Below are 27735 nucleotides of genomic sequence, written 5' to 3' on the forward strand. Positions count from 1 at the left end.
TCAATTATTCAAGCTGAAAGAGGGGAATTATGGGGAGACGCACTCTGGTCGAGCTACTGTATACACAGCTGTCAATCACAAAGTGGCAGGGATTCCCTGCTTACTCTGCTTGTCTGTGTGGTGAGTGTGGTTTTATGTTCGTCAAACTGCGTCTAGGAGGATCAATCCCTCGTCAAGGCTGAAAGCAGTGAATCTCCCACACTGGAAACTATTAGGTTGTGGTGTGTTGAAGCTGCACTGGAAGAAATGGCATCCTCAGTGTGGTTGGGAATAATTTGTTGCTGACAGCTAATTGTTGCATAGCCCTGTATTGTCTTGCGACCTCCTACGCTTATGGCTTTATATAAAACAATCTTACAATCAAAGCATTTGAAAAACAGCATATTAAAAATAAGAATCCACTCTCACGATGCTTCTCTCTGACTCTGCATACCTGTCCTAGAATAAACCTCACCCTATGGCCTCTTGCTGGATGCCGGGTCTAACATTAGCACATATTTGAGTGAAATATGCAGGGGCCCGACAGTCTCCATGGGTTAAAAAGGGATGCACATCTAGATTATTTATGAGCGAGATTGCTAGTTGCACCGCTCTACAATACCTCCCTTGGGGAGAAAATGGAGGAGGTGGTGGAACATAACCAAGTGGTCGTCGGTCAGTGGTAGAGCGGTCGACTGCTAATCGGAAGTTTGGGGGTTGAATCCCTGGCCCAGGAGTCCCATGTTGAAGTGTCCTTGAGCAAGTTGCTCCTGCGCATCGGAGTGTGAATGTTCATCTGGTCCACAGGTGTGCGTTCTTGTCTTACAGGGAGGTGTGTTCAGGTGAAACCTTGGCACTAAAGTCAATCTGTGCTTCAGCGCAGTGTCAGGGAAGCCGCTCTCTTCTTTAACCTGCCTGTTATTTCCGCGTGTCACGGAACTGTTAGCCCACCCACGACTTTTTCCTAAAGCCAATTATCCCGTTCCCGCTAATCACGGAACCGTAAGCCCGCCCACAACCTTTCCCTTAACCTAACAGTGTCAAAAGGGAGGCAAATAGCCCGGACAAAGCACGTGTTGTATGACGCTAAAGGAGACGACCAACAACAAAGGCACCTGACCAAGAGTCCGTATTGTATGAGATGGGAAGGAGAATTTGTTGTGCAATGATACACATCAACATATTATTGTGACAAAACAGCCGTTTCATCCTTTCACCACACATTTAAGACGAATATGAGTAGCCTTTTTTATTTTGCCCTCATTGCTTTGGGGTCAACTGTTGTGATCTAGGCATAGGTTAAATAAAGGTATTCCCACTATAAATTGGTGAATAGAAGTGTATTAGAATGCAGAATGTTAGTCTTTGACACTCAAAATAACCCTGCGGGAGGACACACACACACACACACACACACACACACACACACAAAAGGCCCATAATGAGCCAGGAAAAAAAAAGATGTACTGTATGCCACTACAATACAGTAGACTACACCACTAATCTGAAAACGTCTTCCACCACTGTGTACATATGACCTTTGCATTTCATAAGATTAATATATTATAAATTGTTGAATTGTTAAGTGCTTGTCTGTCAGTATCCTTTCATTATATAGATCCTTACATAAAAATGCAAGGTGCGTTCGCATGTACATTCTGTCTCTGATGCTGCCGCAATATGTTGTACACAACCTGCTGCTGAACGGCACAACAGACGCAAATCGGACCTACTTACGGACTTACATATTCTATCACTTCTAATTTGCCATTTGTCCAATCTAGAGCCACCATCTTGAGAGTTTTTGCCACTGTTATGTGATACTGATCACAAACAACTAACAGCAGATGTATAACCCGTAACCACAGAACTATAGCATCAACAAGAATAAAACAATATAATATACATAACAGAATAAAAACAAAGTGCAAAAAATCTGTTCAAGTGACTTTAAAAAAACTGCCCAAAATGCAGAGTGAATAAAGCTTTTCTGCTCCTTGCAAACCCAAGAGGATAGCAAAGCAACGTGGCTGCTGACGCAAGCTGTAGTCCTGAAACCCTCGAGAGGAAGCGCTAGGATTCACCTGCAGTGGCCTCCTGGCCTGCATCCAGCATTGGGAAAAAGTTATGTATTTAAGTCAAGTTAATACAGGAGGGCCTACATCACAGTGACCCTTTTGTTTAGAAATATGGGCCATATGTTGTCAAACTGTACAAATAATGCAGAAAGTATGTGTTTGGCAAATAAAACATAAATACATACAGTTTTACTGTTTACACACACACAAACACCTTCAGGAGTCTGTAGGGTTGATTATTTCTTAGCTCAAAATGTTGACAACATACTGTGTGAGAATCAATAAAATCTTTATGGGTATGTATATATAATACAAAAACAAAACCTGACAAAATGTCCCAAATCATTCAGCCTACTTAATAATTACAATTTATTTCCCCTTGTTTATTCAAAGACTTCGGTCGACTCGAATTCTGAGGCGGCCTCCCCTCACAACAGGTGTGGAGACTCATGGCCTATTTGCGCGCGGGGGGGGGGGGTCTCTTTAATTCTCCATGTTGACTGTAACACCGTGTGACAGAGGTAAACATGGTGTTTCAGCTAATGAGTCCATATCTGACACAAGGTCAGGAGGTGCTCATTATGGTAAAAATGTGCACAGTGACAGAGACTTGAACTTTGCCTTGTGATAGTTAGAACACGTTTGCAACGTGTCTTCATTTTAGATTTAATAATCCGAGTCTGGTAATAGGAATCTAAAACGGACCTTACATCAGTTGTACACCTACTTCTCCTTTGCAAAGAAAGAAACGCTCATGCTGTTGGGTCTATGATATAAATGTCAGATTTAACAAAAGCATAAAGGTCATCTACCTAAAACAGAAACAAATGGGAAAACTCAAACTAATCACCCAGTGTGGTCCAGAGGGAGCAGCTAAAACATAAAATCTTCCACATATCCCAGTGGGGGTTTGGGCTGTGGGAGCCCCTTGTCAACAGGAGGCCCGGGCTCTAAGTCTGCCTGACTCCGGTGGAGACAGCGAGGGAAAGAGCCAGACAAACACATCTCGCTGCCAAGCTTCGTTGCATACAACACCCACTCCACTCCACAGCACATTTCCACTGGCAGTGTCCAGATTCAGCAATGATGACATTACATACAAAAAAAAACCTCCTTTGTTAAATCATAAAAGGAAAAACTCTCCTGCAGAGCAAATTAAATTAATTTGGGATGAGATATTGGAGAGAAAAGGGTTTGGACATTTCCAAAATGTTTTACGCATTAGGACACACTGACTTAAGAGTGTAAATATTATTTTTCTCAAATGTGTAGCTAATAAAATAAACCAGAACGATGTTTTGATGGTGTCGTTTTTATGACAGATAATGACGCTAGTATAGTGCAATTCTGTATAATATATATCTGGACCCTCTAAGCAGAGCTGGGCCACAGTGAACACCTGCTCCAGGTGTGTGAGGTTTCCCATTAAGCCTCAGGCCAATCGTAAACTAGATGTATCATCCATCCAACTTTCTTCTATCCCAAATATAAAGTACACTTACCTTTAAGATAAACCAGTGCAGAGGTAAGAAGGTAGAGTGACACAATTGCAGCAGCGGCATGTTTAGCATGTTTTTATGTAAGAGAACCTAAGGCATTGCTTGACCCATTACAAGTTAAAGCGTTACCAAAAATCTCGTTAGGTCAACTGAAGTAGCCACACATCGTACACAAAAAAACAATGCTTCAGCCGCAAAGGCCTTGAATGACACTCATCTAAAGGATAAAAAGAAAGAAACATGGGAATGTAAGGCTCAACACACAAAAAACGGGTGGGTTTTTTCTTCAATACTGACCTGAACACTGTCAGGTCATGTCAAACTTCAGCCTCCTTGTCCTCCCTTCCCTGCTAGTCCTTTTTCTCCTCTAGTGTCATGAGGAGGCTCTAATGAATCAGCCTATTGAGCACAGCAGAACTGTGCACAGGCTTTGACACTGCCAAAGTGTGTGTGTGTGTGTGTGTGTGTGTGTGTGTGTGTGTGTGTGTGTGTGTGTGTGTGTGTGTGTGAGTGTGTTGCAATCCAGCTTTCCCAGCCTCCCAGAAAACACAAAGCTGTCGTTTGTGGTCCACTCAGCACTACAAAAGCCCCACAGGCCACCAGAGCTGAAAGTGAGTATGTGTGTGAGTAACTTGGACTATATGTCCATGTGCTCATCATGCTTGTGACATGCGTGTTTGACTAAATATGTGCATATTTATTTTTGTTGGCAACATTTTTTTTTAGCCCTGAATATTTCTTTGTGTTTGTGGTCAAGATGTGGCCAAATACACCTTATCTGCCTTGGCCTGTGTTGTTCTTTTTCTAAAGCCAACCTCTGTATAAATGCTTCCGTGAGACCGTGTTGAATGATAACAAGACACATAATGCGGCCCTGAATCAGCCAACCACCAAACCATGTCACTCAGAACACCCTTTTCTTAAATATTGAAAACGACTACAAACAGAGGCCAACCAACCACATACATAACAGACACAAACACAAATAAACCAAACTCCTCCTCTGGCTGCTGTCAGGGCTCATGAGTCACAGAGGAGACAGCTGTTATTTATCAGGGAAACACCCTTTCTGATTGTAATTTAAACAGTTTGTCACTACAAATCAGTGGGTGTCAGGCCTTGGAAAGACCCCTTTTTGATTTATACCAATGCACATGGTCACCACAGATCTCCTTCAGAGAGGACTCGGTGTGTGAACTTGACCTTTAACAGATTCATCTGTCGACCACGCTGTCTTTCTTACAATGACTGAACTATATAAAAATGATAATTACTGGTGCAAGTAATTCTGCTGTGTGCATACAATTGACAAAAAGTAGCTTGAAATCTACTCATTTAATTTTGAGTGCTTATGTAATAGATTAATGTATTTGACACATTGGACCAGATTAACAAGAATTACCTTTAAATAAAATGAACCCCTTTTTTTGCAGGAGGGTTTGGTTGAACATAATTACACCATTCTCCTTGTCAGATGTACGCAGCCTTTTATTGTTTTACACCAAAGACTCACTGAAAGTCCAGGAACTGCACATCTTTTTTATTGTTTCTTACCTCTATAAAACAGGTTTCTGTTTCTGTATCATGGCCATGTACCCGGCAAGCGCTGCCATTCTCTGCAGTCATTATTTAAAAAAAAATACAAAACCCTCTTTTTCCTGCTGTTTCCCCCCGGTAGTCACTAAACTGACACCAGGGTGATGTGTGTTGACTTGTCTGACTGAGTATGTAAGTCAAAGACATGTCTGACTTACATTGCACTGTAACTTTGTGTATTTCACACCAGTCTTATACTATGTTAGCATGTTTTTGGTTTTAATACTTTCTTTCCTGACTTTTTGATCTTTAATTTTCAATGCAAAGTGCATTGTTGCTCACATGTGCTATAGGAAAAAAATAAAGATTGAGATCAGTATCAGTGAATGTGTGGAAACATGTGATCTTCAAACAAACCGCGCACCCCAAACTGGACATCAAGGTAATTTTAACTGGCAACGCAATTTCCACCATCACTGATAGCTGATGAATTTACCCAAACTCTGATGTGTATATGTGTTTACACAGAGATGGTTATGTGGGCGGCCAGGCGTTGTGGTTTGGACCAGACAGGAGATATGAGCAGCTGTGATGCCATCCAGATGACTGGAGAAGAGACAGCAGGCAGCCAGCATCAGTGCCAAGTCAAACAAGCATCTCAGGTCACAGATTAACTTAACCAAGTATCCAAGTTATCTGCAGGGATGGAAGCCTACAGGTTTAAAAAAGCTGCTCCCATTATTGCTTTCAAACTGCCAAGGCCAATAACAAAAGACAATTTACTATGAGAGCCGGCTGACACCAACAAGCAACTGAACTCATATTTTTTTTGCAAAAACACTCCATAAATGACATTAAAACCAGGCGGGTGGCATCACCAGAGCGAGGCAGCCATCCCTGCGCGTTTTTACAAATCAAAAAAGTTGAGGAGACTCTAAATGAGGGCGAAAGACGCTGATGTCTCTTTACTGCCTTGCTGAGGAAAGGACAGCTCGTCTTACTGAAGTAAAGAGAAAAGACAGGGAGGAGGAGCAAATGAAGTGGGATAGAACAACAGAGTAGAAAGAAAATGACCAGTGGAAAGTTTTGACCTTAGTTTCTCCACTTCAGTAAGTGGTTTAGCAGTCATGGGGTTTATACTGTGTCTCTATTCTCTCCTGCCTATTTTTTTTTGCTTGGCTTTTCAGCCCTCCTGAACCAGACTCTCGGAAATTTAATTTGTACAGAGAATCTGGCCACTCTCCTTTGACAATTGTTAACTTCATTGAAGGTCGGTACTCTGTTGAAGTTTAAAACTATTGGATCTTCCATAACCAATCGCTAACATTTGATCATGACGTCGGCTTAGCATCGCTAGTGTTTGCCTTAGCTAACTCCTTCACCACTAACAGAGCAATCTGGAAAATTTAACTTTTCCCAAACCCCGTGGGGAGGAGGGCCACAACATCATGGCCACCAACAGAACTCAGCAAAGATTGTTCTTGCTCAGGCTTTAACTTCTGGATATTTGGCAGGGTTGCCACAACGGACCGTATGGCTTCGCTCACATCTTTCTCCGCTGGCATTCCATACCTACAACTTTAGCACATGACATCAACTTCATTGTTCTCAGCCACTCCATCTGTTCGCGGATTGGACCGGTAAAGATTTGGCCAGAGAAAACCCAATAATATGTTTTGCTCTGTGTCTGCTTGCTGGTAATTAAGCATTTGATTGCTAGGACAATCCCAACATTGACTTATAAGGCAACAATGTGTCAATGTGTTTACAGCTTGTTGTGCCCACAAGTGGCCAAAGCCTACTGTATGTTATTGCAGTTTTAAAGAATAAGAACAGGCATGCAACCATTGACTTGACTCTTATCTCAATACAACTGAGTTTCATTATTACTAAACAGTGTCAATATGTTAAAAGGCCAACATGCTTAAAGTTAGAAAATGTAATTTTTTCATATTTCTGAAATTAATTTTTCATGTGATGATCATAAATTACCTGTAACAGCAAACGACACTAACAGTGAAAAGAACGCTAGTTTTATATAGTTTCTATTAAAAGGTGCACTATAAGTTCCTGAATGGTTTCAGCACGATTTCATTTGTGTCTCAAATCGTAGGCATCTCTACTTGATCCGCTAGCTGCCTGCCCCCTGAATACACTGTGAAAAAGCCCGGTCTCGGGAGATGAAACGGGTCGTAAATGTCAACCAAACACTAGAGGCACAGGATAGGCACCAAAACACAACTAAAAACTCCAGCCAATCACAGACAAGATGGTTGTGGGAGAAGGTGGGGGTTATCGACATTTAGTCAGTTAGGCATGACAGTTGCAAAAACATGGAGGGAGGGGCGAGCTTGCTCTGTTTTGTTTTGAATAGACTTGGAACGTCAACAGAAGTGACCATGCAGGAACTCATAGTGCACCTTTAATGCCTTTGACCTGGCCCAGTTTTTTCCCGCAAAATCACAAAAAGATTTACGGTAGGTAGACGGCATTAGAGTAACCCATTCTGACGGGTCACAGATTTCTTTGTTAGATTTTAGCAGGTGCGCTAAAAACACTTCCGCTTTTTGTCCAAAGTGGCAGGTAGAACAAACACAAAATGAAAGTTACTTCTGAATTCTTATAACAGTGCAGGATAAACCAAATCACAGAAATCACTATGAAACTCATTAAGGGATTACCTCAACAGCTGTTAATCCACTTTCTATTGTGGTGTAATTTATTAGTGGAGCATTAGGAGCTCAGCCAAATAGCTTAGCTGTCCTTTGTACTGTAAATGGCAAACATATCCGAATCATAAAGCCGTTAGCTTAACCCTAACCCTCCTTGTTAATAATTATAAACACACTCATTTTTTTTCAATGTTAAGTGTATGCATGTATACTCTCACCTAAATCTTAAACTGTCTTAATGGAGCCAATGAAAATCTTAAGAAAAGGTCATACTACATAAACAATCATCTCAGATTTTCTGTAAAGAACATTGTGTCTTCTGTGTTTGTATTTAATGATGTTGTAACATGAGGTTGTCATCTTTATTTTGCTTGTATTTCTTTATAAATGCACACACGCATATGTATTGGAAAGACATGCAAAGTAGCCCTTTCCCAATGACACTGAGTGCAATACCTTTTAACATTCCGATCTAAAAATAAGCACAGTATTATCAGTTAGCAGAAGCCACTGCAGTAATCAGAGATAAAATAGTCTTGAAAACAAAACTAGTACTCAAACTAAAGTACTCAGCAGCTAAACATGGTAAGGGTTTAAAAGGTACACAGATATGAGGACAACTGTCGCCTAGCTCAGTCTGCGAAGGTAGTTTGAAAGGACACCTTACGAGACACGTTAGAAAGCAGTGCCGCATTGGTTTGGTCTCCCCCCTGACCTCGCAAGAACTGGACCTGACAAATCTGCCAAACTGGGACTGGGTGGACAAGGGAGATGCTCTAAACGTTTTTGACAGGGAAAGAAGGGAGGTGGGAGGGTGAGATAAGACTGAGACAGCAATACAAGGCAGGTAAAGAGACATACCGAAAGAAGAGGGAGAGAGAAAGACAACCCTTTTTAACAAGATTGTTTGACAATTTGAAGTGAACAAACTGACACAGAGAGAGACTAAATGAAAAAACAGAACAGACAAGACACAGAGGGGCAGTAGGGTGGAAAAGATGGAAGACATCAAAACCACAGAAACAGAATAACAAGGAACAGATTGAAGCAAGCAGGTACTGCTGCAACAAATACGATTATCTCACAATCTGAGGTATTTGTCTAAAGAGGGAAAGGCAACATTTCTCAAAAAGTGGAAATGATGCATGGCAGCTGTGACCTGTGCAGCCAAGTACAGCAAAAGCTACTCAATTGAATCCTGAAAGGTTGAAATAAACAGGTGTTCTACTATTGAGCTGGCCTTCTTGACTAAAAACTAGGATTAATAGGTTCAGCTTTTAAGCTTCTGGAATGAAAGACTGACATACAAAAGTGATTGTGAAAATTAGAAGCTTTACTGTAGCCACCAGGAATGGCAGTAAAGTGTGTGAACAGTCCAACCTTTGTAATATTACACCTTTTACAATAGCTACAGCTACCATCGGGAAGTGTGGCAGTGTATTGGCACTTGACACAATTTGCCTTAAATATGTGAAGCATCTGTATATATTTACACAATATATACACAACACAATATTACAAGCAAACACATGCACTTATCTGCTGTGCTGTAAAAACGGTCAAAACCCAAAAGCAAATGAGAGCAAGAACTGTTTTGACGATCTCAGAAAAATAAGATGTGTACCAGGAACAATGGAAAACAAAAAATAATTTGACCAACGAATTTGGTCTCAATGACCAAGCCACAATATGAAATGGATTAATGATTGTTGAAGTCGCCATGCGACAATCAACATCCTGGTTGGCACAAGTGGGCAAAAGAGCAATACTGACAGTTGAGAGAGAGAGAGACAGAGGGAGAGAGAGAGAGAGAGAGAGAGGGAGAGAAAGAAATGTAACTATTTCCTTTACAGCATAATTTCCAAAACAGTAAACTGTCTGGCCAGAAGCAATTTGTAAGCTTACCACTGCCCAAAGCCATGTCATTTATCCAAGGCTCTCCAAAAAAAGAGCTCACTATAATTCTCCATTTACCTTATGTGTCCTTGGTAAAAAACCAAACTTCAGTCAACACTACATTTCAGACTTTTTCTCAGTTTGTTTCCCATCAACTGAGTGTTATGGTGTAAAATAATACTCAAAACAGTGATGTGCTGTTAAGTCAATCAACAGGTGTTTTAAAAAACATGAGCAGGAGCTAAAATGCTGCGTGTTGATGTAAAGATTCTTACCTGTCAGGGGACTGCTCGAATGAACGTCTCGCCAACTAGGACAAAAATAAAACACACTTACTTTCTTGAGCCAAATCTTCTGGGGACTGTTACGACTAAATGATATGGCTCAGAGTTTTAGTGGATTAAAGACTCTGAGCCCTATTGTGTGTCTGAGGTGAAGATATATGTCACACATAGAAGCAGAATCATTCATTTGCTTTACATATGATTTACTTATTGTGTTTTTGAAGTCTGTAATGTCATGAGGATACAAAGCACAAATTAAGCAGAAGTGAGTGAAATAAATACCTAAAATTAAAAGGAAAACCGCTTCCACAAGAAAAAATCCTAAATTCAGCATACAGTACCAGTCAAAGGTTTGTTCACTTGAATGGGAAAGTGTGTCTCAATATTTGACTGGTACTGTAGCCTATATGATATACTTAAAATAAATTGAATCAAAAAGAAGATATTCAAGTTAGCAAACGCCTGTAATCCATTAGGTGACAACTGTGTACTTGTGTTACTTATTCGTCCCGTCTTCTTACGTACATGTACAGGCCAAAATACAAACCAGCTACCCTATTTACAGATACAGCAGACCTGGTAACTAACCGACAACTTTACAAAGGAAACTCTTAAGAATCATTTCCAAGAGGGACGACTCTGTAAACACACATGGACCAAGTGTTGGATTTATTTTCACTATGCTCTCCCTATTGGTCTCTACAGGCTCCCCTATCATCTCTGGATGTGGATTTTACTGCCCACGGACATGTTTTGGTGAATTCTCACGTCAGTGCATAGGCCTCAATGTATGTGTTCAGAGTCACAGCGATCAGCAGTTTCCACTAGGAAAGACTGTACTGGCGGCTACACGGAGGGGCAGGAGGCCAGAGGGACTCGATCTGTGCCCTTGATAGTCATCTACATCATCTGCACAAACACCAACTGTGTCAACACCAGGGAGCATTGCTCACTGTAGGAGAACATGAGAGCTATTGATAGCATGTGAGATGTGTTATTGCTGAGGGTGCTGCGACTGCATTCCATTATAATGATATTTGGGTACTGGGAATTTCGGGATTGTTCCAAAATAACATCAAAGTAACACAAAATTGCTTCGAAATCTTGTGTATTAAAGAACTATGGAACAAACTATAAGATAAAAGTGATTATATGAATCCCCAGGATTTGGTTGTATTTAGCAGATCAGCTAAAATGATGTAACTGTGGGCACAATGACTGAAAGTGTTGGTTTGCTTTTAGGAGTTGTGCGAGATGCTGGAGAGCACCTGAAAAGTGAAAAGCCCCAGATGGCCCAGCAGTTGTGGAAACAGACTCTCTGTCCAGGTTGGCCAAATGAAAAGTAATTGAAACCACCTGCTGATCTGGCGGAAATATTTTTCATGTTACTGGAGGTGGAAAAAGGAATGTTGGGTGGTATCTGACTGTGACGTTAACTGAGAGTTGGCAACTCTGCTTACACTCTACGTTACACACTTTCACTGGCAATCTGGATGCAACTGGTGTTGAAAGCTAGCCAACATAATTTGAGGGAAGATTTAGCTTTGCTAGGTTTTAAATATATCTTTGTCCCATAGTTATATTACATATAAGACAGGCCACAAACTGTCTAATACATCCCCTGGTTTACCGTTGATCTTAAATTTGTAATTACAATATACCATAATTACAAAAATTAACATTGTTCTGTGTTGCAGAAGACTTACAACTATTGATTGACCACAAACTCATTATGAGAAGTGGGTCACTTTTTCATAGACTTCTACAGAAACCAACCTCCTTTTGCAACCACACGTGTCGTCCTCTGCTGGAATAAAGATAGAATGCAAGTTTAGGGCACTGCTACATGTGCAGTACTTCACCCAGCCAGATTCTTTGTCTATTGATATTATACAGTCTATGGTTTCTACTGAACCATCTACTGAAACCTAAAGCCTTGGTGCAAAATGACAGCCACTAGAACCAGTCCCACAATGAGCTTTCCTTAGAACGTGCCATTTCTGTGTCCTTAGCTTTAAATCCATTTGATGAGGACAGAGGGGTGAAAGGTGGAGGTTGAGGGTGTGGCCTTGACCAACTGGGATGCTTTGCTTGTTTGGAAGCCATGATGTGTCTTTCTTTCTCATGGGCGGGCAAATAAGAGAAAGGGGAGGAACATTTCCCCTTATGACTTCATAAGGGGAAGATTCCAGATTGGCCCATTTGAGGTTTCATTCATAGTCAAAGGCAGAGCAGGATACCCGGGACTTGGTTTACACCTATTGTCATTTCTTGCCACTGTGGGACCACTGGCAGGCATAAAGTGAAATGTTCATGCTATAAGACCTTTACATAATAACCTTTTCTGCTGACCGCTGTGGTGGCCATAATTATTTGGCAGATGTGACTGTCCAGCCACACAGCATCGGCCTCGTTATATAAAATCCAGACAAAGTCAAAGTGTTTTTTTTAACAAATTATTGTTTAGCCATAATAGGGGAGGTGAGGCCACTTTTGAAAGACAAAAGGCCATCAACAACTAGCTTGAGGTGTGACCTAAACTTTAATAGACACCACTTTATTCAAATGATTTAAAAAAAGCCCATGAATAAGACAAGTCAACTTTGCTTTCTGTCGTGTTAGTTTTGCCACAGTTACACAACAATCCCAACATCTCATTAATCCAATTCTGTCAGACAGGTTAAGAGCTAGAGAGAAGACGTAAAAGCTGCAGTGTCCATTCTGTTCGTCCCCATAACTCTCTGATAGCGTGGTGGATGGAGCCTCAGTTAATTCAGAGCTATGAGGAGGATGACAGGTGATCCTTTCACTGCTAATGAGCTTATTTGTGTAACTTGGAACTTTGAAACTAAAGGAAGATAAGTGAGTTAGATGAGAAGAGCTTACATCAGAGCAAATTGTAAAATTCTGAACCGACGGTTAAAACAATTTAGTTCATCCTAAAGCAAAAGCAGGCACGTGTGAGGATTTTATTATCTTCACATCATTGGCAGAATAGATGTGAGATAAGGACTGTGTTCATTCAGGGAACATCAGCAGATGGTATTTTTTAAAACTTTGTCCGGGTGTGAACATCAACCCATTTATCAAAGTAATCACACATGAAAACATCCTGCCACAATAGCTTAATAAGGTGAAGTTGCACATCGATGATGGGAAGCCTGCGTTTACTTTTTCCCTTAGACTTTAATTTGATGCAATGCCTTGCTAGCAAGGAAGCCATAAGTCAAACCATTCTCCAAGTAAAGTTGAAGGGATGCTACATTTAACATGCTTAGCATTCACTCAAAATTATATCTTCCATAGTTGAGACTTGGTGCCTGATTTTGCCCTTTATGGTTAATTGGATGTAACCTTGCTGCCTGGCTGATGAGCTAATGGCATCAGAAAGCAGAATTTCCACCTGGTAGCAGCAGTTTTTTAGATGGTGTGATTCTGTCTGTGCTGCTTTCCACTCTAAAAGCCCCCTAATCTGACAGCTGTTGACTCTGCTTTATAGAAACGTCGGTGTGTGCGTGTGTGTGTCTCTGTAGCTGAAACAGTCACGCCCATTTGTACTTAACTGTAAGTTAAATGTTAATTTTCTTAACCTTGACATCCTCTGTAAAAGTTCAACGAAACATAAACCACGTCTGAACCTAACAATCACCCCCACAATTGCAATTTTAGCAATGAACCAAACCTCTAGCCTAGAAACAAGATAACCTAGAATTAACCTGGTCAAAAAGGTTAGAACACATAAGGCCAAAATGACGCTATATCTCATTGACAAAAAGATGCAAGTAGACTTAAAGGTTAACTGACTTGAAAAGCATCGCCATACATCCAGGTTACTGTATAGTAATTTGTTTGACATCTTAACTCAACTGGTTTGTAAACGTTGTTACTAGGTAACAAAATCAAGTGAGAATTAGGGTCATTTTCCATTAGACTCTGATACAAGCCAACTTCTATTTGGACCCAGTGGATTCACCCCCTTCTGGAAATTAGTTAGAATGCAGGTTAAAGGCACATCTGCATTGAGTTCATTTTTCAGGCCCAGAGGTTGCCGCTCGGGGGAAAAACTGCATCAACACACCCTCACAATCACAGAGCCCCAGCCCAGCAGGAACCTCTCCAGCCCAGACTTACAACATGATAATCCAATTTGCCAGAGAATCAACTTGTTGTTGGAGGAAAACCACACTAAACAGGCTGCATAGAAACAGCAAGTTAGTGCAGAATTGTCGTTTAAAAGATGATATGTTAACCAAAGATTCACTAGTAAGGCCCCTGCTACAAATGAGGTTGTGTTGAAAGTAAAGCTTCTGGTCTGGACAACATTAAATACTGAAAACATTTTTTTTTTAAATTCCTTTTTTGTTTTATTTTTCTCTTTTTTTACCTGTAGCACTTTGAGATCTATTGATGAAAAGTGCATTATACATAAAATGTATTATTATTATTATTATTAAAGGTAACTAAATACACACTAGTTATATACAGCCCATTTGGTTTTACATTTCTAATACTAGACCAGCATTTAACAGTTATGTGTACGATTTGGAAATTGTATTTACTGTTCTGGTGAGATGACACAATCTTTCGCTTTCCCCCTCAGGTCAATCTGTGTTCAATGCTGGCAGATCGCCACTCTCTACAAAGCCTTTCTGAACAGATCACCCAGACAGCTGTATTAACAGTAAGAGAGCCTCGCTAAGGGATGAGCTCAGGTAGAGTACATGACATGACTAGCCTGGAAACAGTCCCACCCATTTTAGTTTCCATTTGTTTTATTAATAATAAGAACATAAAAACGTGATACATCATTAATTCAAGCAGGACAAACACTCCTCTTCGGTGAAGTCAGAGGTTGTGTTCAGCCGTGCAGCGCCACCTCTGGAGCTGATCCAGATTCAGTGCTTTGCTCAAAGACACTTCAACTGCATCGGTGTTTAATGATCTGACATTGGCCATCTATTTGAAGGAGGTAACAGCCCACAATGCAGCCAAAAATTGTAGGAAAGGATGATTATGACTACAACTCAGACAAGTTTTGTAACAGTTGTAAAAACCTTTTAAGGCCCTGACACACCAAGCCAACGGCCCGGAACTAAGGGCAACAAAGGTCTTATCCTAAAATTATCACTGGAACTGCTCAAGATACGGCTCAGAGGAAACCAGCTACCATTCCCAGGAAACATTACATTTAAAATGATCATATGATGGCGAATAATATGACTGAAAACCACACAAGCAATAAAAAAGACTGGATTGAAGCAATGGTAAATCGCTTTCTTTGGCTGTAAAAGTCGTGCATATTTGTAAGTAACTGTTTGTTAAAAGTTTATTTTCCTAACCTGCAGTTATGCTACATTTCTAGCTCTGCCACTTAAAATAATACCAATATATCTGAGACTTTGCATTACAGAAGCACTAACGATGACATGTGAGTTAACAACAGACAGCTTTGTTCCAAATTCCGTGTTTAATAATATAAATAAATAAAAGGAATAATAAATGAAAGGTACATTCCCTTAGTTCATGCTGGGAACATTTTGTAAAACACAGACACAAACCACAAACACATTTGTCTTTTCCCCCTATTGTCACATCCCAGAGGCCGTTAAACACAAGTTCTACACACCGAAATCAGGCTCAAACTAATGTGTTGTCTTTCGGACACACCATCACAGTCCCTTTGACCACAAAATGGATGACATCACTTGCCCAAGTTATAAACAACTTTTGTTGGCCCATAAAAGGCACAGAAACGTCACATGGCCTTGTGCTACAAGTTGTAGCCTTTTTGTACGTTTTCCCATCTGAAGCGTATCAGTGACCATCCTGGAAGGACAAAACAAAAGACGGGTCCTATCCAGTGATTTCCTCTGCTGGGTTAAAGGAAATACTGCCTTCCCAGACTTCCCAGACTTCCCATCATGCGATCCGGAGACATGACACTAAAGCACGCATATCTGACTGGGTATCTCTTCCCAACCTCCAGATACATCCTCAGTGGAAAGTGTTTGAGTTTGTGTGTGTCACACAAACTATCAGGACAGGAAGGGGAACTGATAGGACAGAAAGTGTATTTGTCATGATAATCTGTTTTTAAATAGGTAAAAGGTAAACCGGTCTTAAAAAAACTTTGTGAAATACAAAAGCAGCTGCTGGCAGAAGCTTACTATGGGGGCTTTGTTTTAAAATAAAATGCTTTGAAATAAAATATGACAACATCTGTCTCTGTCCCATTACATATTTGTACTGTAAAAGAAATGGGCAATTTCTTTTATGATTTGATTCTTTTTCTACAGTTTACAGTAGCTAATGGTTTTTAATGAATTGATCCTTGTCTGTCAAATCAAACTGCTATGATTTTTGTGTATGTTTGAAACACAGGTTTTGTTGATTAATCATTCAGTTAATTGCAGAATATTAATGTTGGTTTTAGTCGACACTTACAGTCAATGTTATAGATACCTAAACCTTTTGTAGCCCATTTTAATGGTCTGACAACAGTACTGTTTTTTTTTTTCTTAAAGGAATTAATTATGTTAGGGTGGATCTTTCTTTTGAATGAAGGGTTGTGTTGCCATTTAAATTTAAAAATACAGGATGTAATGCAAAATTGTCCCTTGAGTAACTGAAACTACTAAACAGACAGGGAACACTGTGTGTGCAATCTGCTATCAAATGATCAGCTTCTGCAGGTTCTCATCGGGAAACACTGAGAAAATAACATAAAGACTGAGCTGGAGAGGAAGAGTGACAGCCGGTGGGAGCAGAGACAGATGGGGAGGCTCGGTGCTGTCTGTCTATGCTGTATGTCGCATTAGAGGTTTTTTCATCCTTCTGATAATAGATTTTGGAATAACAATAATGATAATAACGAAAAGTGTAATAGAGCATAAAAACTCTAAACCTTAGTATGCATCAAAACAAATAATCCTTTTACAGTGCGAAAAAAAAAGGCAGTGAATTCAAACAAATCTAAAGGAGCACGATTGGTTGCACATAATAATGTTAACCCTCAGAAATGGAACAATGTGTGTACCATGCACACAGACTGCTTGTGATGCCCAAAGGGGGCTACTTAATATAATGCAACATGCATCACTAATGACATGCAATGGCCCTCCAGCAGAACACAAGTAACATCAACAGCACAGTGAAAACATACTGTTCCTGTACGTACAGTTCTGTAGTTTTTCTTGCAGAAAAATCGACCTGAATGCAAAACTAAGGTGAGAAGACAGGCTGAGGAGACTGAGGTGGTCACAGCTATATCAGCTCAGAGCAACGTGCATAGTAGACACAGTAAATGGCTCTGAGGTTGAATACAGTGTAGTAGTTTTTACCTCGCTCAAAACAAGGATTAAAATAATTACAAAATACAGCAGAAGTGCTTCTTATGGTGGAGTACTATCTGCTCATGGAAGCTGTGGGCAGGGGTAAAATAATGATGATTCAGAGCATGAGGGAGTCCCGTTTGTTACTTAGCATTTTAATGGTCTTCCATTTCATTAATGGTTTTAATAATATCTCCAGGTGCCTGAACCTAACACTCAGAAAACCTGCAGCTACTTGTTAAAGAGCATGAGTTTAATAGGTCCTGTAATTATTTTTACATCAAGTCATGCCCGGATGCATGAGCTGGCCCGGACACACACAATTGGTCTTTAATTATGCAGGGTCAGTTTACTGATAGGAACCACTATAATAATCAGACATACAGTACATTGTTGGATGCAATCCAGCCATGATGCGCATATAGGGCATATTAATTACTGGGCTGAAAAGCAGTGTTTTACTCTCTCTCATTACAAAATGTGTTGCACCTCTGACAACACCCAACAACAGCAATGTCACATACCCTGGAGTACACTTCTAGCACTCACTACAGTAATTATGTACAAAAACAAGATTTCCATCAGGTTTTGATTTGCTATTTAGGAATGACTATCGCCACAAGAGGAGGCAATCCCAAAATATGTAATGTCCCATTGATGTGTGACATGTAACCAATACACAGTAGAGTACTGTGAATGTGTAAGTGTCACTTTAGAACATGTAACACAAGCAATATTGCTGCTTTTGATTTAACATTTCAACATGACTATTTGTGACACAGCAGAAGATAATTTGTAGCTCAGCGTAAATTGTTTCAGGGAGACCTAACTATTAATTGATCAATTCAGCTGTTGTACTAATAAATGTAAATTTTATCATGCTGTGTATAACTGTTGCATATCTGTAACTAGTAATTGAAATGTACTGTATCTCAGTGTAAATCCTTTCAGGTAGACCTAACTCTTAATCAATGCTCTACCTAACTCAAATCAGCAGTTGGTGGCTTTCACCTTCCTGCTAAACCAATCAGAATTGTTACACAAATGGCAAGGGCCAATCACAGAGTCACAACCCTGCTTTAAATAATCGTTTCTCCCTTTGCCATTCAGCTGTCGTTGCAGGCAAAGAGTGCAACCCTCCACCTCCCCTTCCACCTCCAGTCATCTACTCCGGTCCGGAGCTTCCTTCGGTCTGGTCTTCGGTCTTCATTTGAGCTGTACAATAAATCTTATTTGCATATCTACAAACACGTCTCTCCTGATTGAAATAAACAAACTGGATTTGCACCACGATGACTCACACTCCTCCACCACCAGCACCGCCATACCATGTACTGTACATTTAAACACAACGTACCATCATTTTTGCCAGCTTAGTTAATGTGCTAACACTCAACTGGTTAACAAGGGATTTCTGGGAGGCACAAATGCAGAAATACCACAGTATTGAGTGTGGTGCAACTGTAACTACTCTGATTGCCTTGGGAGCATCAACGCTGTTTTGTAAGCCGACATTTGGCTTCATGTCACGTCTTGTCCTGTCATGCCCTACCACACCACACATCCAAAGAAAGCACACTAAATCAATTAAAACCATGACTAAGGACAACAAATAACTGCCAAGACACAACATTAAGATCACACTGGGCAGTGCTGACACAGCGTTTTAGTTCAGTGACAACAAGGATGAGAATCATCATTTAGTACACAAGCTGACCCAGTTAGAGACAAGACAACAGAGACAGCACAATACATACCCACACCAACACTAGGATTCAGCAGCCAGCTAAACTCAGTGCTGCCAACAATGATTTGGCATTGTGTGATGTGACAATGCCGCGTGTGTGTGTGGGTGTGTGTGTGCACAAACAGGAACCGAGGCATGGGTGTGCCATATAAAACAGTGGCAGATGATGTAAATGTAGATGTTTGGTCAGAGAGGCAATAAAGCATGTTTCCTGGAAACATGAGACCAACCAGAGTTCATATATCTGCATGCGCTCAGACACACACACAAACATAGTTATTAATTTAATGATTAAACAAGGTTGTGTCTCCAAACTTACCTCAATTATAACTTGTCTCCTGCTAGTTGTACTACAGCCCTTACTTTTAAAAACACAAGTTAAATTAAGAAATGTTTTTTTCCGTATCTCTTTTTGGTGTTGTAATTTGTAGACGTCCCTAAGCGTTCTTACTGCCCGGTAGCAGCAGCAGCAGAGAGCAGAAGCCAGCAGGCAAGTGTTATTTAAATGAATTGCTGGCGTACTTACAAACTTTTCAATTCATAACTTTATGAGCAAATAACATATTTGTACAACTGTAGAAGATTGGTATATCATTTCGAGCATTATAAGTGGGGTCATTTACGATTATAAAGTTGGTTCTATTTGCGCCTGCACTAAGCTAATCAGGTAATAACGCTTCATTGTCCATTGTGCGAACCAGGTGAAAAAAGCTTCTGGGGGTTGTTTGTCTCAAGATCATGGTGCAAAGGACCCTAGGGTGAAATTCCTCCAAACCATTACTTTAAATGTGACATAACCAGACATTGTGTATAAAGTTTTCTAAATGAACCAGCGGGTGGTCAATTAACTGAGAAGGTAACAGGTCGACAAGTGCTACTGCATTTTTTTGTTCATCACCCAGAATGCTTTTCACCAGCACAGTACTACTGACATCAGCATGTTGGGCATGGTTGGTATGAAATCAAAATCCATTTAGTGTCCCTTTAGAAATACACATTCCAAACCAAAAAGATCATTACACAGGTCAGTTACAGAGTAATTTATCTTTCTACACAATGACAACAAAATAAAGGTTGCACACCGAGAGCTGAATGTCACTGCAGGATTCAGGGCTGAAACTGTGTGAGATTTTATGTGTAAAGACTTATGTTTCTAAGTAGGACTTTTATAGCAGTGTAATAAAAACAGCCAAAAACATGGCTCAATATAGAGAAGAAAGAAGAAAATACCGGGCTGTATATCTCTCTCTCTCTCTCTCTCTCACACACACACAAACACACACGCACGCACGCACCTACGCACACACACGCACACACCAACACAGACACACACAGCTATGAATGACCCTCACATGAACACACTGTGGTGAATGGATTCACACTGGTAAATGAATACAAACCCTATGATTGTACTTTACTGTACATTCTGGTATTTTTTTCTTTGCCAGTAAATATGCAAAATGACAGTCAGTTAATTGAATAGATTAAGTGACCTGGAAAGATTTCTAATCTAATCTCCATATTAATGCGGACCCTCGGGGCACAGTAATGGGGGAAGCAGCCACCCCTTCCCTCACAAACAGGGGCTGCACACTCACTCTCTTGCCTGGCAAGCAGCCCAGGCCAAACAGCATTCCAAATTAGTGCCGTTATAGGCTCACAATTGCAGCATTTCATTGGTCATCAACAGGAAAATCAACGATTAGGACTTTATAGATCCAACATTACAAGGACAGAATTAATCCACTGTTCTGGTTGATTACAAAATAATCGTAATAACCATTTCTGGTATTTCTGCATTTTCAGCTCATTGGTTTATTAACTTAATGACTGGATAATGACAATGGAATATCAAATACAATACAACATATTAGGTCTTATCATTCATAAAGACTCCAGATGATTAAAAGTCCAAACGTCTGGTGGAGTCAACATCCCATTGTCAGCTTCAAACTTTCATGATCTCAAATGTTTGACCCCTTAGAGAGACACTTTAATAAGGTCCCGACCGCGGGGATCAAAAGAGCCGCTGTCTGCTCCAAAAGCTCATTTGGCCCAAAACTTGGCACCTCTGCTTCTCCCATGGTCGGAAGCTGACCCCGTTGCTACGGTTACTCCACTTCAATATCTATGCAAATGCCTTCTCGCTTCTTGCACTGGGAAGACTGTTGACCGGAGCCGGCGCTCTGCCAGGACTGCCCCCTCACACACAAACAGAGAAAGGCCTGTGTAATCACAAACTTATTGTAACTCCCAATGCAACCTAAACACATATGTAATATTTACATATGTGTTTAGTTACACATAACACATATGCACATCCAAAGTGAGGGCATACAGATGCATATATGGACGTAAAGTACACACTTCCACAAACTGGGCAGATGTCAGTTGTACTGTAAGTCAGGCCGGATGCTTTCAGTAATTCACCCACCCACAAGTGTATAATAAAGTTTTTCTAACCCCACCCCGCTGGGACCTCTGGCCACCAAACAACTGTGGAATCTAAACACTCCTAGCCCACACATGTATCACATCAAACAGCACCCTGACTGTTGATGCACACTAGCATGAAAGAAGAGACTATTCAGCTTTGACTGATTCCTTCAGAGCATTACAAATAAAACATGGAAGTTGCAGAGATCAGCAGTGCCGCTCAATTCAACTTGATCATGATCGCCCCCATCATGAAAGCGTCAGTCCCCCGTCCAAAACGGTTTATTTCTATCTAAACAAACGCATGTAACCGTTAAAAAGCAACCATGTGTCCACAGGAAGCAACAAAATACTCTTAATGTGGTGCATTTCTTACTCCTAGTCCTCTAACTAAATGCCTCACATCAGTTTTGAAAATGGCAATATTATGCAGTAAAATTAAGTAATTAATTCCAATGGACTCGCTCACGCAGGCAGAGTAAATCTGCACTCGGTTGAACTCAGTTGTCAAAGAAATTCACATTAAATACTCAGGTAGAAGTATAGATACTAGGGTTTATAAATACTTCTGTGGAAGTCTAAGTATCAATTCAAGCTTTTTACTCAAGCAAAAGTGTAAAAGTACTGGTTTCGAAACGACTTATAGTATAAAAGTAAAAGTAATATAATAAGGGGAAAAAAATGCCATGAAGGAGAACATCCAACACCAAGGCCACAGGGGCTTATAGAGCACTACCTCCCCCCAGAAATATTTTTCTAAAGGCCATAATGACTATAATGTTGTATTAAAATGTTAATGTTGAAAAATTAGGCATGCACCCGTTTCAGCCGCATTTATGCCCATTGAAACTGAATGCATTTCAGTACAATGCAAATACATTAAAGAACCAAATATGTGTACTGCTGAGCATTAACATGTGCTTGACTAGTTATAGACAATTAGTCTTATGATGACTAGTATAGTATAAGTATTGTAATGGTGCAAAAAGTCAAACTTTAGAGGCATGTTATCAATAGCCTTTATTGGAATGTAAATATACATCCAAGCTTATCTGCAGAAATCAGTGAAGGCAACGGATTCACTCTATCCAGATGGCACAATTTATCTGAATACGTTTTTTTGTTTTTTGAACGATGAAAAGCCGGAATGAAAACAAGCCAAACTGAAAAAGTAACGGGCTATTTTGAAAATGTAAGGAGTATAAGTATAAAGTCTGCTGTAAAATAATTACTCCAGTAAAGAGTTTTTTGAAAGAGAATTAGATGAGAGGATCGGTACCACTCTCATGTCTGTACAGTAAATAAGAAGTTAGCTTAGCACAACAACTGGAAACAGCGGGAAACAGCTGGCCTGGCTCTGTCCAAATGTAACAAAATCCAAAATGTCCAACTATTCACTTAAAGTATAGTATGGTTATTTTATTTATATGGTCAATAAAATGTTATCCCCGTGATGTATTTCATCTGATTTAAATGCGCGTAATAGACGTGTACATACAGGCTCAGGCATGGTGGATAATTCCGGTTAACTCAGCGGCCACGGCCCTGTCTGACCAAACCCAGAGCTACACACTGAAACAAGCCAAATGAATGACAGATGAAGTCAAAACCCAGAGAGAGACAAGAAATCCAAGGAAATAAAAAAGAAGCCTGCTTGCACACAAACACACACACACACACACACACACACACACACACACATCCTCTGACAAAGGAAAAACATTGGAGTCCAAGACTCAATCAATTTGCAGTATAGAAGGAGTGGAGCCACATGTTTTTGATAAGTTCTCTAGCAGAGCAGGGTGAGGTAATGATGAAGTCATCTCTATCCTCTGGACAGGTTCAAATTCACTGGTCCGTGTGCGTTTTAAATGGCTTCAGGCTCACCAGCACACACAACTTCCCTTTTTTGTGGGGTGCTATGCAGAAGAAAAACGTTTTCTGAAGTTTTCCGTATAGTTATCGAGACCAGGAAATCACTGAAGGGGTTGCAATACTGTGCACCTCATCTTCTTGTACACACCTGTCACTCAAAGAGCACAACACAACTACATTCATCAAATATTCTCTCCCTCCTTGTTCTTCAGTTCCTGTTTTCAGCGAAACATTCCCAAGCAATCAAGTCTTCCTATGGACAGGCCTCATTAAGTCCCTGCAGGCTGCAGCCACTCGACCGGTCACTGCCACTCTAATCTACAAGGCTGTCTGTCTATCCCCCACCACAGTGGACACTGTACTTCCTGTGTCTCGGCATGGATCTTAAGATTAGCTGAGCTGCCATGGGTTATTATAAAAACCATTCATTAGGGCAGAGAAAATAATCAAAAGAGGGCAGCTCTGACTGAGAGACTGCTGCAGATGTGTTAAGATGAAAGATTCCCCTCCGTCAAGGACTATCTAAATGTTACTCTGCAAGAATTGTAACACTCAACACTATAGGAATATTACAAACACCCATATGGACGTGAAGAATACTACATTGTCAATGGCTGGTGCATTATTTAGAGATAGCTGGGTTGCTCGGACATACTCGTTGCTGTTCCAAATACACACACATTTCCAACAACACAAATAAATAAGAACAGAACAGTATATTTTAATCACTATTGTCACAAATACATTCTTCAACGAGATAGTGGTCTGTGTCCGGACGTTTTGACACGCCTCCTCCTCAAAATCAGTGGGACAGTTTTGTAGATGCTGAGTGTGTTGGAAAGTCATGTTGGCAGAGCAACTAAACTGCAGCATGACGTTAAGTATTCACGTGTCGGTATGGATTGAGAGGCTGGTTTAATAGAAGCCAGGTGTATTGAAATGGCTACCAATAGTTGGACTTATCTGCACAAGCTGTTTATGGGAATCTGATGGACTTGTAATTTGAACCTGTGTAAAGACTACATTATCATCAATCATTTGGAAAGGATGATATGTTATTTGTAAGCTGTAGACGTCGCTCTTTCTGTTGCGTTCTTTTTATGTTTCCCTCCTTCCCGTCTTTTCTCTCTGTATTTCTTTTAATAATAATAATAATAATAATAATAATAATAATAATATTAATAATAATAATAATAATAATAATAAATGGAATTTGTATAGCGCTTTTCCCAAGCTCAAAGTTGCTTTACAGAGTAGAAACAGTTGATAAATATATATAAAGTTTGTATGTTCTTATGTCTCCGTGAATTGTTTGTAGTTGTTCTTAATTTCTAAATAAATAAAAAATAATTTGGAAAAGATGGGAATCAGATTACAGAGACTGGTGTAGACTTTGTAGAATTTATGCTTAATAACTTTTCACATTTGAAACTTTCATTTTAAGCTTAAGAAGTACGTTATATGGTTCCTCCTCTTTTGTCAACTAAGACCAGTTAGAAACCTCGCTGTCTCGCCTCCTGGGAGTCTCGAGCAACTGCAATATTCATGAACACATTATGAAATACTGGAAAATTGGAGTTAGTGGAGGATGTGCAGAGGTGCCGGAAAAATAAATATGGAGTGTGTTTGCATTTTTTATCTATTCCGTCATTGGCTCCGGGTTAAACATCTGACTCGTAGAAAGTCCCTGAAGGATTTTGAACGGGGGCCCCCTCTATCCGAGTGAATCAAAGAAGGAGGGGAATACCGTTTTGGATTTCAGGTCCATATGGTGAACATTCACAGTTTTTCAGAGGGCTCTGCGGAGCAAAATAAAAGAAGGGGAAAAAAGAAACAAAAGTGAAAAATCAAGTATATAAGTGCAGGCCTTTTGGAGACAATTATCATATTTGTCTGGGTCCATTTTAAGTTCAGAAAGCCAGGCTTTGATGTGGAAATGGATATCCTCAGAGAGTCATTACAGGTTGAGAAATATCTACAAGCCAGAGGTGCTGAGGAGTTGCCCTTGGGTAACGTGCAGTTAAACGTGCCTGACTTTTGATCTGCAGAACCTGGGGGCATGACAACAGGAAAGAATCGGAGAAGAAAAAGACAAAACAAATGGTGAAAAGGCGGGAAACAGAAGAGGCGAAAAGACAGAAGGAGCTGAAGCATGCACAAGGCAACCCATCTGGTGGCCATTTAACAGTTAATGTTTTATTCATAGTATAGCTGTGTAAACCTCGTTGCATGCGAACCTACTGTGAGTAAGAGTCACTGTTACTACATATCAGAGATGTGGGTTAGAGTCACATGACTTGGACTTGAGTCCCAAGTTTGATGACTTTAGACTCTACTCGAGAATTTCAAAAAAAGACTTGCAAATCGACTTGGACTTAACCAATGACTAGTGACTTCGCTTGGACTTCAGCCTTTTGACTTGAAAAGACTCAATACCGTTCGCCAAGCTCAGAGATTAAAAAGTACGTTATGTTAAATTTGCTTTACAAACAGGGTAAATTAAGTGGGAATAGTGGGAATCAAACCCAGATCTCCCACACCAAAGGCATGTGTCATATCCACTGCGCTATCACTGCCCATAACCGGTCCACAACCAGATCCACTTCTACCAATCTGGTTGAAGAAGTGAGATTACGCCGCTGAGTGCCAGTCGGAAATGACACCAAAGGTAATTTTGTTTGTGTAGGAAAACTAAACAAACAAAAAACAGATTGCAACATGCAAAATATGCAGATTTCAAATCACAGATGGAGGATGCAACCGCTTCCAACTTTGTTCAACAATTGAAGGTGCACAAAGAACAGAAACGTTAAGTTGGAGCTAAATCATTTAATCAACAGAGGCGCCTTGACAGAAAACGTTTAGCTGCAAAGAGTCATCCAGCAGAAAGGATTTGTGAGACATTACCACCAGATGGCCTCTTTAACTCAGCAAAAGCTTTACTGCAGAAGGAAGGTATTATTATCCCAGTAATAATAATAATAATATCCATGGCCGCTTTCTGCACTGTTTTTGTTAACATCATGGTGTAACCAGGATCAGCTTACAATAATGACATAAACTACAAGTGAAAGGTTTCCATGACAACATTTTTGCTATGGGAGAATACCAAACACTCCTACATGACTGAGCTGAGTAATTGATTTATGAGTAACTGCCAATAACGTATGGAAAGTACGTCCTGTGGATAGTTTTGCCCATTAAAAAACAAGTCTGTACCCTGAAATGCAAATGCAAATTAAACTGAAGATAGAGTAATTTTACCTAAATATAATATCCACCTCCAATAATTTACAGTGCCATTTTCCTTTGAGTCAAAAAAAATATCAGCTCAACATGGGGCTTTGTCTTTGTGTACAACTTGAAGATCTCTGACTTTGACGACTCATAGTGGTAACTAAGAACACAGCAACCCGCCATATGAATCAGATACAAGGACACAGAAAATGATAGTGGTCACAACATCTTATGCCATCCTAATGATCATCCAAAGATGCTATACACACACACACACATTGTCTTCAAATAGGCTTTCTTCATACCTACATCTCATTGAAATATGTGAGTTGTTATAATATAATGTGCTTGCTTGTCACTTGAACGCCACAAATTGGCACATTTTGGTATTAATACTTAGTCTAGGAAATGTGTCACATGTAAGCGAGTGATACCGACTAACCCTGACTTATAACCTCTTATCATAAAAAGAGCACAGCAAACCTGGGCTTTTTTGACAGAGTGTTGTTTTCCCTCCAATATTTACACCACTGATAAAATATGACAGCTACATTAAATAACAACTACAGAACTGATGCGTTGTGGAGAGTATGCCTCAATTGTCAAATACAATGACTCTCACCGTATAGGCTATTTACAAATAAAGTGAACCACGTTGCAGCTGTTTTGGGTGACTAACTGTGGACAATGTTGCATATTTTCACAAGCTGCTGGACAAAATGCTGTGAAGCATGTATGACGCGTTAACTTGTTTCACCGGCAGAATCTTTCATTGAAACACTTGTAAACATCTATAAGCAGACAAGGCATAGGAGTATGCAAACACAAAGCAACGCCTACCGTTATGATCAATGACCAATGAATGAAATCTTCCACATTCCTTCTTTGAGGCTTGGTTGCTGACAGACGACCTAACAGAAGTGTCCCCCGGATCTTTTTTTAAATCTGTTTTTCTGGTTTGAGTTGAACGGTTCCGATAAAGCACGGCGTGTCCGAACGCTTTCACTGGCTTTTAATAAACACAGTGGTCTTAAACATGCTCCCTGCGGACAGTGTAGGCAGCAAACACATGCTGTATAGATCTAGTACGCCGGCAAAAGCGAAACTGCTGGCTCACAATATGGCAGGAAGTGGAACGTAATTCATTCAAACTGGCAACACATTT

At 40.2% G+C, this 27735-nt stretch overlaps 1 protein-coding gene across 3 annotated transcripts in view; it reads right to left on the reverse strand.

The window, feature by feature from the left end:
- The window catches only part of add3a (adducin 3 (gamma) a), a 98667-nt gene extending 71237 nt beyond the window's left edge, over nucleotides 1-27430 (reverse strand). The window contains exon 1 of one of the 3 annotated variants that reach the window (XM_034883376.1): nucleotides 27411-27430. The gene's annotated coding sequence lies outside the window, so the exon portion shown is untranslated. Of the gene's footprint in view, nucleotides 1-3853; nucleotides 3992-9935; nucleotides 9958-27410 lie in introns of those variants that run through there. The other 2 variants (XM_034883361.1, XM_034883355.1) reach the window with 2 other exon arrangements.
- Between the last annotated feature and the right edge of the window lie 305 nt (nucleotides 27431-27735).

The sequence above is a fragment of the Etheostoma cragini genome, chromosome 2 (assembly GCF_013103735.1).
Source record: "Etheostoma cragini isolate CJK2018 chromosome 2, CSU_Ecrag_1.0, whole genome shotgun sequence".
In the NCBI taxonomy this organism is placed as follows: Eukaryota; Metazoa; Chordata; class Actinopteri; order Perciformes; family Percidae; genus Etheostoma; species Etheostoma cragini.